Source organism: Nipponia nippon, unplaced genomic scaffold (genome assembly GCF_047370975.1).
Source record: "Nipponia nippon isolate SJK-2023a ecotype South Korea unplaced genomic scaffold, ASM4737097v1 scaffold_16, whole genome shotgun sequence".
Classification (NCBI taxonomy): Eukaryota; Metazoa; Chordata; class Aves; order Pelecaniformes; family Threskiornithidae; genus Nipponia; species Nipponia nippon.
In genome coordinates this window covers 11,355,554-11,369,895 of record NW_028262332.1, presented here as the reverse complement: position 1 = coordinate 11,369,895, position 14,342 = coordinate 11,355,554, and the positions used below count along the sequence as shown (strand labels likewise).

Genomic DNA, 14,342 nt, shown 5'->3' with positions numbered 1-14,342 from the left:
GCCCTGTAATATTAATTGGTTGTCAAATCCCTAAGAAATAACGGATTAACGCGCTTGATCGTAATGCCCTGTTCAGAAGCTGAAGTTTGCTGATGTCCCCAGCCTCTCTATTTAACGCAATTACAGATATGCATTCAGGACGTTTGGGTGGATTGCATTTCATTAATATGATTTGAGCAGACAATGCTAAGTTGCTGTTGGGCCCGCTCTGACAGCTAATTACTGAAGTGAAGTGTGTACATGGCTAAGAAACAATGGAGCACTTGTCAGGAACATTAAAACAATGCAGAAATAGTGCCAAATCTTGGAATCACTCCTCTGAGCAGTTTTTCTTGTCTCTGCAGACCAACCTTGGGATATATATGATTGTGGTGGTGAGTTAGACTTTGGGGAAACAAAGTTTGTTACTGTTGACTAAAATGCAGCATAGTTCTGTTCTGCCCTTTCCTCTGTTTAATTCAGACGCTTGCGTGTACTTACCCCGATTGCTAAACACACCTACCTCTTGCTTACAGACATCATTTTTGCACATTTTCCCCCACAAAATGTCTAATCTGGGTATTTCAATACCAGAGATACTGCAAATGTCAGACAATTTTGTAGCATTATTTAGAGGAAAAGGTCTCCCCAGCACTTTGAAGGAGGAGGATAGGGAGTGACTTCTCATTGTCCCTTCCAGTATAAAAAAACCAGGGCCAATCAAGTGAGGTTTCTAACAGCGAAGGTTCGAGATCAACAAGAAGGAGCTATTCTTTGTACAATCGGCAGTAACCCTGCCGAGCACTTTATCAGATGATACTGAGGAAGTTTGTATGGGTGTTGAGGGAGACTGGAGAGATAATTGGAGAGGCCTCTGTTCGGGTTTATTTAATACACAAGCAACAGCAGACTCAGTAAATTTCTTGAGATGAAGATCTCGGTCTGATCGAGTCTGAGGGGAGAAATAACAGTCAGGCTTTCTACCTTCCTGGTCTTTCCTGAACATCTGCTTATGGCTGCATTGGAGACAGAACACCAGGCAGATGGACTTCTCATGTGATCACTTACGGCCCTTGGGTTCTAAAACTGTGGTTTTCAACGCTTCTCTTGTCATTTATTTTTTTTCTCTATTCTATATTTGGGTATCAACCACTGGAAATGAGATATTGCTAGAGAATTATGTAACTTGTCATAAAGTAAAGTAAAAAAGCAAGAACTTTTTCCAGCTGCTGAGTGGACAAGGCTCTCCCGTGCCATCTCCGTTTCAGGCATTCTGAGGTATTTTGGTAACAGTTGTCTTTCAGAAGAGATGATGTTTCTGTTTAAGAAACTGTGCTACACCTTCGGCATTGAGTACTTTTTATACCTGTCGGAAAACTTCGCGTGCACACGTCATTCTAGAGTAGGAGAAGCTAAAGCTACAGTGCCTTCAATGCTGGGGAAGGGGGCTTATCTCAAGGCTTTTGTAAAATCCTGTATTACCCCATGTGATTTTGTCTGTATGATATATCTGCAGAATTATTAAAAATACTATGCTAGTATTGCTGGCTGCAAAGCATTTTTGTCATCCAATTCAACAAACTTCTGTATTGTTGTAAGAGAAGGTGCTAGTTATTATTGCAGATTTCTTTCTTTTTTCTTTTCTTAAGAGGAGTCTTGGATTACCGGTGTCATTTATCTGGATGCATGCATCCATATCCCTGATTATAATGAGAGCCAGTGCCACCCCTGAGCAGCTCGTGTTATTTAATCTGTGCGTCTCCAAGTCCACAAGGAACATGGAGACGAGGGAGTTTGTATTAAATACACTTGAGCTTTTGTTACCTCAGTGGTACTTGCTCATCTTTCTGGTTTTGCAAGGCATTTTTCTTTTTAATCCTTAAACATTTAGTTAGTAAACAGAAATGGAGGAAACTGAGGTGTTTTTCTGATTCCAGCAACCATAAGAATCAGCTAAATATGCTGATTTAATCATATTTGCAATCTGGTGATCTATACAAAATTGCAGCTTAGTTTCTTGGTCAATATGAAAATGCACCTTTTAAAAATGTACCTCTTTTAATGATAACTCAAGAGTTATAACTAAGGTGCTTAAGAGGTTTTGCTTTAGTGTTCATTCACGAGTAAATCAGGGATCTACTACAAGCCATACTATCACGCAATAAATGAATTGTAGTAGAAAAATATTTATTTCTTGTTGAATTTGAATTGAATCTAAAAATTTTTTATTCAAATCTGCTGCTTCAGTTGGAGTAAAAAAGGACAGTAGCAGGTTGCCACTAACGGGTCTGCTCTGCCTGATCAACTCAAAAATTCCTGTTGAGGTGCTGGAATAGTTTGCCATCCTCGCAATTCATTTTACAAAACAAGTTCCAGACCGAGCTCTGCTTTCATGTATTCTCTCTCCATGGAAATTATGTCCTTTTTCTCATTTCAAATTAGATGAGTACAATGAAATCCTTATTTTACATATTTATTAACAAGGCTTTCATCCCTGTGGTATTGTAACTATCCTCACTACTTTATGCAAAGAAATGCCAAGGATTGCTCACAAACCTTTAGGAGGTATATGTGATCACTCTTTTTCAAGCATTATTGCTTGTATCTGTATTTATCTGTATTCTTCGTGCATGTTGCTCCACCAGCCATTATTTACTGGCCTTCCTTCCACACACTGTTGATGGCATTCATTTTTTTTAATTCTGAAATAAATCGCACTATAGGCCTCGTGCCGAGCTCAGCTCTCTTTAGATATCTATTGTTAGAAAATTGATGAGTGAAGAAATTATGTCGACTCCACTGTCTGGCATGTGGAGGGTTAAGGGAATTTTTAGCCTCACCAAAAAGTATTTGGTCAGGTACTCAGGTGCTGGAAATTTTCTTAGCAACATCAGTCACCTAGGAACATGATCATCTGCTGTTCTGGGGTAGAGATTACAGAGCTTAATGATTAGCTACTATAAGCTGCAGCTGATGCCAGACTCTACCCCCTTTACACCTAATTAGCCTCATTAATGAGCTCTTCTGCTCTCCACAGAGAGGGCTTCCTCCTTGGAATAGGAGGCAAAAATACTTCACCCAGGTAGATGTGCTGAAACCTTTAATTATTGCCCACACCTGCAAAGCCTTGTGTCTCTGACAGCAATATTGCTTAGCTGAAATTGTGCTTATTTACAGTGACCACAGTACAAAGTATTAACTCTTTAGCACCTTAGGAATTGTTTTTAAGCTTTGAAAGTAGTTATATAGGGTATAAATCTAAGCACTTGAAAATTGTACGCCTAATGAAGTTGGGGGGGGGGGGGGGTTCGTATGTGACAAGATGTTTTTAAAAGTTCCCGAGTATTTTGTTTAACCCTGAGAAATGAGTTTAAATTGCTGTTGAGTGTGAAATATCACATTCGCAGAACGAAGAACACTGTTAAGCAAGTTTCATTCTTTAAATGAGCAACTTCTGCGTTTGAAGCGATGTACTTTTGTACTGCTAGAATTAAAATAGGGAAAAATGCGCATGTGGAAGTCAATCAATGTAGCAGGCAATGACTAAGCTAATGAAGTGTTCTGGTGTGATTCTTAGCTATAGCAATTATTGGTAAATACCTACTATATTCTAGTGTTTAAATTTCTTGAAATGTGATAACATTGTGTTTGTTTTATTGCTTATTTATTTAACGCTAAAATAGCTATGTAACATTTTTGCATGTGCATTTGGGTCAAAGCGATTATGCCCATGTAGAGCAAACGTGTATGTACATTTATCAAATTAGCTCAAAAGGCAGCTCAAGTCAGTGCTGATTCTACTTTTTAATTGGGAAAGTTCAAAATGCTAATTTCTCAGTCCAAATACTTTGATGGTTATTTAGTAACTCTTTCCACAGTAGCCAGCTTTCTTGAATTTTCAGAGGGAAATGCCTACTTGGAAATATCTACCATCCGTGAAGGAGATGCTCTGTGGCAGGGGAAAGAAGGTAATCCAGTCCTGCGGAGCAGTCAGCTTCCTTGAAGATGGAGCAGGCAGGTGGCGAGTGTTGTCTTTTGCTGGTGTTTCACGCTTATTCACCGGGCTTTCTCAGCTTCTGGCCCGTCATTGTGGGAGGTGAAGCAATCGCACAGAAAATCTTGGGCTATAGGATGCTCGGAGTCTGCAGGCAACTGGAGTCCCAAGTTCTGGTTCTTTCTGAGGGAGTTTGAGCCAAGGAATTTTTTTTCCTGAAAATTCATCTGCTAACATGAATAGAAGATCGTGTGCCTCCTGCAAGGCATGTTCCGTGCCCGTGCGGAGTGCTAGGGCTTTTCAACCAGCGTTGTGAGATGGTTTCCCTTGAAGATGTTCTGAGCAGAATGCTGAGCTAATTTGTACTGAAGCATCAAAGTTAAAAAGGAATTTGGAATAGAAAGCATGTATTCATATAGTTGAAGGAATATTAAGAAACTGAAAATAGGGTCTCAAAGCCATGAGGTCACCACAATAATAGACATCATTATTAGCAGTTCTTACGAATATGTAGAGCAAAGTTTGTTTTGCTTTCTTAATAACTAAAACAGCATCAAGCCTCACCAGCCAAGAGGTAATAATGCACCATGTGAATCACGGAAATTCACGTGCATTTTTCCATGAATGCAATTTGAATTGAATGCCAAAATAAAACATCAAAATGAGTGATTTTTCAAATATTTGGGTAAGGTTTTGTCCATTGTTAGTGCTCCTTGTAACTATTACATAAATAGGATTGAAGTTTGTGGACTCTTCTGATTGAAATCTTGGCAGGTTTAGTTCTGTTTCCTAGGTGAGAAAGCCTGAGGTTCCAGGGCAGATGAGAGAGACTTTTACAAGATAAAAATGATCATCGAGGGCATGTGGGTCTGGAGGGGAGCGGAGTTGGCATTTTTGGCCCGGCAAATACCTGCCCATCTGCTCCCTGTCAGAATGCGTTAGAAGTGCATCTGGACCCGCGCCCCAGCGTTGCGGCGCCGAGCGGGGCATGTGCTTGTCTCCACGACAACTCAAGGAGCTGTGTAAACTGCTGCGCTCGGAGCCAGATGCTTCTTTGCACATGTGGTCTAATTAGATGGCGTTTTCCCCCCCTCACAAAAGAGTTCAGAAATTTTGCATGGTTTCCATGTCAAAAATGTGTGGCGGATATAAGGGGAGTTGGGAGGAGTCATGCGGCCGAACACTAAATAATTACACTTGCTGCAAAGCTCGGCCTCAGCGTGTGTGAGCTGTAGGTTTGCAGGAATGCAGAACAAATTCCCTTTGGTGGCTTCATCACGCATTGAGCAAAACCTGTAGGGGAAGTGGTGAAAGGAAAAATGTGCTTTTTTTTTTTTTTTTTTTTTTTTTGTCCTCACACTGCAACTTTCGCTTTATGAATATGCCAGGAAGCCAGGAAGGAACTGGGGGACTGAGACAGATCACATATCTTGCAATAAATGCTTGTGAGACAGCGTTCTCAGTCTCTCAGAGGCAGGATTTTTTTTTTTTTTTTTTTTAAAAAAGGGTTTGAATAAAAACTGCAAGAAGTGAGGTGTTGTAGAGGAGAGCCTGGGGAAATAAAATCAAGCCTAACTTACAAAAAATGATAGTTTCTAATACGGCAGGATCCTCAACCTATTGTGAGAGGGGGGGAAAGGCTTCGTTTAATGCCAATGATTGAGGAGCTCTGTTAAAAGTAATTGAAAAGTAGCACGGTTTTTGGGATTATACTCCTGTGGCTTGTTCTGCGTCTTGCCCTCTCATGTGGTAAAATCTGAGCCTCTTTCTGACAAAGAGTGAATAAATGGTAAAAGGAGAATGAAGAGTTCTCATTTCCTTTAAAAGAGAAACGCTTTACTTTGCTTTTTTCCACCTGTGAGGAGAAGCATCTTGAGAAGTTGTGGACTTGATTTCTTAGTTCTTTCCCAGAAGTTGTTTGGGCAGACAGATAATGTTCTAATGCTCCGTAACGAGCAGTACAGGCGCAAGTGTCTTTGGTGTGGCAAGTTCCAGTTGTTCCCAGGAATGGATGCTGTTCCATCTTTAAAAGTCTAGTGACATAAGTTACTGATTTATAATCTCACATATATGATAAATAACCATAGCAAGCGTATGTGCGTATGCATTTATATATTAATTATTGACCGCTTAGGTTTCCCCAGAGACTGTTACATGACTCGAACAGAAAGGAATGAAACCTTTTTCCAGCGTTCCTAACCAGCGCCTTTGATTACCTTTCTCAGGGGACACGATAAGTTCCTTCTCTAAAGTGACTTCTTTTCGAGCTGTGGTTTTTCATGGCAGTAGTTGAGGCTTCCACACCAAATTATCAAGTGGCGTAACATGGCGACAAATCAAACCTCAGTGAGTTCTATTATAGTAATAGCATTTACTTTGCCAGATATTATATGAAGGAGGTGGCATCGCGTATCATGTTATCTTATATCTTGTGCGTTAGTATATCTACCAGAGACTAGATGTCTCTAACTCAGTGAAAATTTAAAGTTTAATTCCATTTTATTTATAGAGATGGGGGTTTTGTTACTTAGCTAAGAGAGTGGGATTTTATGACCTGCCTTTATGACTAAAGCTTCTCTCACATTGCTTTAGTGAAGTTAAAAACAGTTTATTCTCCTTCTGCATCTATATTAGCATCTCAATATTATATTAAAAAAATGTGATCTTGAAAATAGCCATTTTATTCAATGTGGTTTTGCGGATCAAAATGGATCAAAAATCATCATCAAAAATCATCAAAAATTGGATGATACAAAGGAGTTGTATGCATCTTGCACAAAAATGTATTTTCAGCATATTTACTTGGGTGAATCCTGGAAGCTTCATTGATTTGGATGAGTTTTGGCTTTCTACATGTATCTAAGAAATCAAAAGAAAGCAAAACGTCCGTGACCTTCAGGCATATTGGTCATTTCTAAATCTTGGCTAGTCGTTTATCATTTTTGTAGAAATTTCTTTTTTTTCCTATTTTAAGAAAATATTTTGTATTCTGTTGAGTTTTAATAAATGAAACAAAAAACCCTTGTCATTAATCTCATAGGAAATACTTTGCGTAGATTGTTTCCAAGCACACTTTTATATTTTTTCATAGTATAAAATAACTCATATAAAGAATCGCACTGTAATTTTTCTTCTTTTTTGTATTGTCACTAATGTTCCACAATAGCTAAAATAGAAAAAGGCCTTTTTATTATAGGGAACCTGAATTGGTAGCTGCTTTGCATGCAGAACATAGTAGCTTCAATGGGAGTATTGCTCATGGAATGATTGCAGAACTAGGCCCTGAAATTACCTTGCCAGCTAATGATAAAATCGCACGCAGGCCACAGGGGTTTTTGTGGAATAAATATAAGAGTGGAACAATATACAGTACACATTATACCAGTAATTTAAAGCATATTCGGGACAAAGAGAGAGTTCCTAGTGCAGGCAGCATCATACAGATTTGCTGTATCTGATAAAGATTAGGTTTCTCAGCTCATAATACCATACTATTACTTTTCTTTTGTTAGTCTTTCAACACCTACACTCATGCATTGACACAATATCAAGTAGGAAGAGGAAGAATAGCCTTGTATTTAAGGTACTGAACAGGGATTAAAGAAATTTCGGTTCTTTTCCCTGGCTCTGCCAGAGACTTTTGTGACCGTGTACAAGTTACTTATTATTTTCATGGCTCTATTCTTGATCTGTGAAATGGTGATTTTTTTTTTTCTTTTTTTTTTCCCCCCAGCCCTAAATGCTTTCTTGCTGGCTTCTTTGCACTTTATCTTCCAGGTTTGTTGCTTGAGTTCTAGAGACACACGGCTGTATCAGTTGCTTAGGGATAGCAAAACGGCTGGCTGATGTAGGTGATTCAGAAATCAGGGCGGGCAACGGCTTGAATTAGCCATATAAACATTTTGAAAGATGGTTTGCTCTATTACAGTAAAGTAGTTTCATTACTTGTGAATGTGAGTGTGTGTCGTTTTACTTGGTCTAACGTGAAAATGCCAGGGATCCTAATAAACTAAAAGGGTTTGAAAGGAGAAGCAAAAACATTGCTATGTGATGTAAACTTTTTGCAGTTACACATTTTTCATTAGTTTCATCTTTTATTTGAAGTTGGTTTTGTGCAAAGTTTGTCGGATCCTGTAATGGTGTTGGATATCACCGTCTGAAATAATGTGTAAAGGGGCGTTTTTGAACTTTCACTGAATCTATCGGTATCTGAGCTGGTTTTCTTACAATGTTATAATGCAAATAAATCTTATTCTGTATTTTTCCTACAGAAATTTCATAGTAATTTTAATACACCTAAAGTTTTTTGATCTGAAGGCATTTTGGATGTTGTAGAATTGATTACAGCTTAATAATGCATTGCGTTATAATAATACCTGTATTAGTAGGGTTCTAAAAGAAGCACAGGCCACAGAGTTCTAATTACAGTGTTAAAAAAGATTCTGCTGAAGTCTGAATATTAGCATATTATAGTTTCACTTTTAAAGTTGAGTTGTGTGTTTAAATTGCTTCATCCTAGTTGGCAGCCTGCTGGTATACATTAATGATATCTTCAGTGGTTGTAGGAAACAGATATATGTCCTTTCGGAGGATGCTTTACTCTTATTTGGGTTTTGGTCAAAAATGTATTTGTTGGTAGGAGTCTGCTTTTTTTCCTGCAGTCTAGCTCAGAGCTCCAGTTGGTATCTAGTTTTATAAAAGGAATTACATAAGAATTTTGAGAATGCTTACAAGGTAAAATTTTGAAATTTATGAACTTCCAATATCCACATGAGAAAACTGGGTTGCGGCCAGTAACCACAAACAACTCTACATTTGTGCGAGCTTTTCCCGTTTTCTTTTGTTAGTGCGAGGTGCATTCTACTTCTTTGTAGTACAATCAGAAAAAACCACTTCTGTGACTCTTTCGGCATGTCCAAGTTAGGAGCTTTAAGTTCTTTTGTGCCCTGCAGAAGATGTCCGTCTCACCTCATGTCATTTGTCTGTCAAGGAATGTTTTGTAAAAGCAAGCTCCCAGGCTCTCGTAAGGGTAATGCCTGCGTAGCTGAGTACAGCCTGCTGTGTGCGCACGTACCCCGGATCCACAGCGCAGGTATGAGCTAAGTTTTGACGCCTGGCATTTCAAAGGGGATGTTGATGTGATTAAGGGTTGTGATTGGTGTCAGTGATTCAACTGACTTGCAATCACCTTTCTCCCTTTTATTTCTCCTTCGGTGATATTGTTACAACTTATTACAGGAGTTAGCAGATCACATGCAGAAGAATGACAGCTGTCAGAAATTCCAATTCACCAGCAACTGCAAAGGTTGAGAATTTAGAGAAATGGCCCATTTTGTTTGATACTGTAAATCTTATAAAAAGTATCTATAAAAAGTATAGGTAGTGTAAATCTAGTTTAAAGACAAACAAAAAAAAGTGGTAGGGATATTCACTCTTGATGTATCTCTACCAGAGGTTATATACCCTCGTGAGGAGCATTTTTAAAAGTCTGAAATTGGACTGGTCCTGGAAATGGGCATGAGACAGTAAGTGTTTGGGCAGTACAGTCTGCGTTGGTAAATACGTGTTTTCTAAATGCTTTTGAAGATTACACTTAGCCATACTAATTTGTCAGAACTGGTAGTCTCTTTTTGAACAGAGTCTTAATTTAGTTTTCTTTAGAAGAAGTGTGGTCAAATCTCTGAGCACATGATTTCTTTGTCCCTGAGCAGCATCTTGAAATGCTAATAAAGCCATGGTATCTTTTGCGTAATGCAGAGTATTTGATCTATGCTTTCTTGATTCCATTATGACTGAGGCAGATGCAAACAGCTTTCTTGTGCTGAACGTATGTACTAGTTACGGGGAGGTTATTTGTCGTTGCAGTTGCAAGCTGAATGAGCCAATGTCCTATCAGGTGTCTGTCACCAATTTCAGATTTTCTTTATGGAATCCTGCTGGCTGACTGATGATCCTCCTTCAGCTGTGATGAGCTAATCTTTCCTTGACATTGTAATCACAATTCTTGAAAGGTCTGCAGAGCAGTTGCTTGCCTTTGGTTGCTGTTGTATCTGACACTGACATATGTATCTAGATCAGTAAGATCATTCTCCTATCTTAGCTTCATTATAATTCTGGATGGAATTAAGGATGATGACTTCTGGAATATCCCTACGGGCTTTACTTTGTCATTTGCAACGTAACCAATTTTAGTAAAAGATGTGGTTATTTGCAACATCTAGGTAGTAATAAAACAGTGATATATGAATCTCTTGCATGTCATTGTTCTTGCTGTATATTTGGGGTTTTGCTGCATAGTATCCTGACACTAGACTTCAGCTTGTAGACTCTCGGATTGTCATCTTGTTCTGCACCTTTAAATTCCACCCACATTTTTTCATTTCGTGGCTGGTTTACAGAGCAGCTCTAATGGCTTATGTATTTATTAGAGAGGCTTTGAAAGAGCACCTACATGGTTTCAAGGCATGCATACAGCAGCACAAAATTCATTACCCTGCACCACATGCTGACCATGATAATGCGGAAGAGATTACATTTATCTTCCATGGCATAACTTTTAGGGTTATCTAAACAAAGTCTGCAGGTTTGGGTCGTCAGATTTTTTATTTTTTTTTTTACCCTTAGAATCAAGTTTTGTGAAATCTTTGCTTGTGCAAGAGATTCTCACTGTTGACCTAATTTGAACCCTGCCTTTATTATCTTAATGTTTTACCCAGCAGTCACATGCTGGCTTTAAAGCCCCATTATTCAGACGCACGCTTTGGTGTCTCATATCTTGCAGGAGTGGGAATAGTTAGACTTCCATGAGTTATCTTAGCACCTGTGTGTCTTTCCAGAAGTATCACTTGTGTTCGCCTCTGTCCCTTTCTCTAATCTGTGCTGTCTTCTGTCCCACATATTTTTAGTCCTTTATATTCACTGTGAAAGTTACTGCCATAACCAGTTAGCTGGCCTGTCTGCAAGTACGGTAAGCCGGACAATTCAGATAGGATACTTCTCTCGCTGACAATAACTGTCTGCACGAGGTCCTGTACCCCCTCCTGAAAGAAAGTTTATCTTTCTGAGGAAAAGTGATTTCCTTGAAAGATGGGGAATCATGGTGAAATTTTTTACAGTATAGCTAGTCAAAATTGGGCTCTATCTTTCAATTTGCATTATGGCGTCTTAAAATATAACAGCAGGTTTCATGAAACTCTAGAACAGTCTGAAATAAGTCCTAGACTCCTTTCGTTTTTCACTTGCTGCCTTAAGTAGTTTTAAACATTATTTTAGAATGTAGCAGAATTCCGATTTAAAAATAGGGCTGGCAACAGATCAGATGTGGGCTGAAACTTTTCAGCTTTTTAAGGGGTCATGAGATAGCAGCACTGCCCTGATGAACTTCATTATGCCATATGAATATAAAATATTCATATAAAGGGAGATTTGAAAAGGCATAAAGAAAAGACACCTATTTTCTCAATGCATCTGAGAGTCTTAAATCTTAGTCTTATATTTTAAAGTTACTTCTCTTGTGTTAAGATTGCAGATTAAATGTCTTTGAAACGTGTACATTTTTGTATTAAAAATAATTTTGTGATCCAATCTTGAAATATGTGTGAGTTTTCTAATATTACAAATCAAATCAGATTCCTCATAGAGTCGTGTTGTGCACACATTTAGAGCGTTTGCAATGCCGTATCTTAGCCTCTGTTATGCATTGATAGTTGGAGAGGGGAATAATTGATATTTAAGGTGTTGACGAATCAAGGCCTAAATTTTAATTATTGGAAACAGCAAGTTTAGGAGTTGATGGGTTTATCAGGGCAAGTTGTTATAATTGTTTTACATGTGAGCAAGACCATTCATTTCACAAAACATCTGCAGTTCTTAGCATGTCCCCTCATGTATAATGTCATCTGTCAGTAAAAGCAGAGCTGATTAGCTTTATAACTTACAGTTAACTAAATCTGTCAAGAAAATGGTCTTATTGTCCAGCTTGTCTTTTTGTAATGAAGCTGTGGATGGGGGTTAGCAACAGTGTGTTCACCCTTCTGGAGGTCATGGAGGATGGAAGGTACTAATGCATTCTAAGCTGAAAAGCTCACGCTTGACCTTGATGATTAAAGTTTTTCCTATCATCTAGCAGCAGTTGAGCCTGAATTGGCTCTTAAGAAGTCAAAAGGTCTAATCAACCTAATGAACAAACTCAATCATTAGTACTTTGGGGAAGGAAGTGTGTTAACACGATAATAATACTGGGCTCCCCCAGCTGCACTGTGTGTTTATAGGAGTGGTACGCAGCTCGATGGTAAGAGGAGAAGCTGGTGGCGTTGTGCTGGATGTACAGTGGAGTAGAGGAAGCTTCTGTTGGCAGGGCATAGCTCTGTCCACAATGTTCATACTCTTCTCTGGCCATGGGAGAAATTTTGGGTTCTCGTAGAGTGTACGAAGGGTTGCTTGTTTCCTTCAAAGTGTTTTGTAAGTGAGGTGTAAATGAAAGCTAAACCTTACTCTGATGAACAACTTCTCTGATCATGGACTAGTCTACACTTTTCTTCATGTATTGCTCCTAGCTCTTTTCACACTCCAGATTGTATCTATGCCAGACACAATATTTTTCAGGCATCCTTTATTATGTTCTGGTAGCTGAATTTGGTGGGGAAGCCTTTTTCGTACCGGTCAAAAAGACGTTACGTCCTGTTGTTTGTTGTACTGCTTCCTAGGCCCTGCTGGGAAAGTGTCTGTCGCTGTAGTTTCTGTAGTAGCAGATGCATTTGCAATCTCCTAAGATTTTCTCTTACGAACTGTAGTGCTCTGTAGTAGCCTGATTTTTACTTCCTGGTACCTGAGAGAGTATAAACAAATCTCAAGAGGGATGGCAATAGCTGAATATAATATATTAAGTTCTTGCATGGGGAGTTTATATTGGTCCAAATTGTCAGTCCCATCCCAAAATCAACTAATGGCCTTTTCCATTTGCCAAGTTACCTCTTGCTCAAAGTCTTGTTTTGACACTTCCATGTCATGCAGCAGTTCTGTCCCTCTCTGCTGTGCGCTAACATGAGTGCGTGATCTGCTGTTAATCGTTTAAATGCATTACCTTTCAGACAGTAGATACCTTGATTTTGGAGACACAGCCTTTATCGTGGCAGTAGTCAGTGTGTCATGGAGACTATCACCAGTGTCTTGCATACCAGGCACATACCAGCCAGACCTCTTTTTCCAAACATTTTTCCTTTGTTTACTTTGAAACGAAGTGTCTTATGATTCTTTTTCCTGATGAGATCAAAGCCACAGGAGAAAAAAAAAAGCGTTTTTGACACTCATGCTTCTTGCCCAGAAAGATTGCAGTGATTTTGTTTTTCCCTGTAAATATCTGCTAGAGTAAATCAAAGACAGTTTATTATTTTTAAAATTAATTATCCTGAAACGATAGTTGTCACAGAAGAAACCTGCTTTCTTCTCCAAAACCATGGAAATTCATTGGTCTAAGGAAAAGGTGAAAGAAACTGTCCTAAAAGAGTGACTTTCTCGCTGTTTGGAAGAGACCCGTCCTGTGCTCAGGCAGTCACTGGTGACTGACCCTTTTCCTCCTGCTAGGAACGGTCTGTGACCTCTGGCATCTGCCGCCTGCTGGGTTGGAGGCGAGGTACATGGTGCATCATCGTGGTGATTCTGGTTGTCCAATTCAGGGGGGGCCAGGAAGAATTTTATTACTGTGGTCTGATTATTTGAAACCAAATAGTTCCTTGACTTTCCGCATAAATTGTGTTAAAAACTGATATAACTCTTTGCACCATTTGGTTACAGTGGTGAGGTCAGTTCTATCAAAGGCCAGGCGATGGGCAGTGAGCATCAGCCGTCAGGGTGATAAGCTCTGGGGTAGTGCCAGACCTCGGTAGGAAAGGTATCAGCGAGTAAGTTTGATCGATTGTGAACTCAGGGGAAAAAGGTGAATACCTATGGACTTTAAGAAATGAGAGTGTCATTACAGTTTGCCAAGATAGTTTTGAGGATCTGGTGTACATTCAGTGTGGATCAGGTGTTAGAAGTCCTGGGGCCACACAGTGGCTTCCAGTATAAATTGGTGGGGAAAAACCAATATGCTCAAAGCAGCGCTGTGGCACGGGGTTTTTTTGAGCACCATCATTTTAGTGGCCCTGCTATCCTGACTTTACACTGCCAATGGTAAACGAGATTGCTAATATAAAAAGCTCGCAGAAATGGAATGATACCACCCTTTTAAAGGGAGTGCTTTAAGGTTTTCTGCTATCTAATGTTGATTTTAAACAGTCAGCAGCTGAAGAGTCCAAATATATTTTAATATCAGTACGAAGAAGTCTCCATATTAATTATACATTAGTATCATTTTATCATTCTTTTTTAC

General features: G+C 39.1%; 1 protein-coding gene across 5 annotated transcripts in view; it reads left to right on the top strand.

Annotated features, from left to right (window-relative positions):
- DENND1A (DENN domain containing 1A) overlaps window positions 1–14,342 on the top strand; it is a 217,702-nt gene that overhangs the window by 155,286 nt on the left and 48,074 nt on the right. The gene's annotated exons all lie outside the window — the stretch shown is intronic.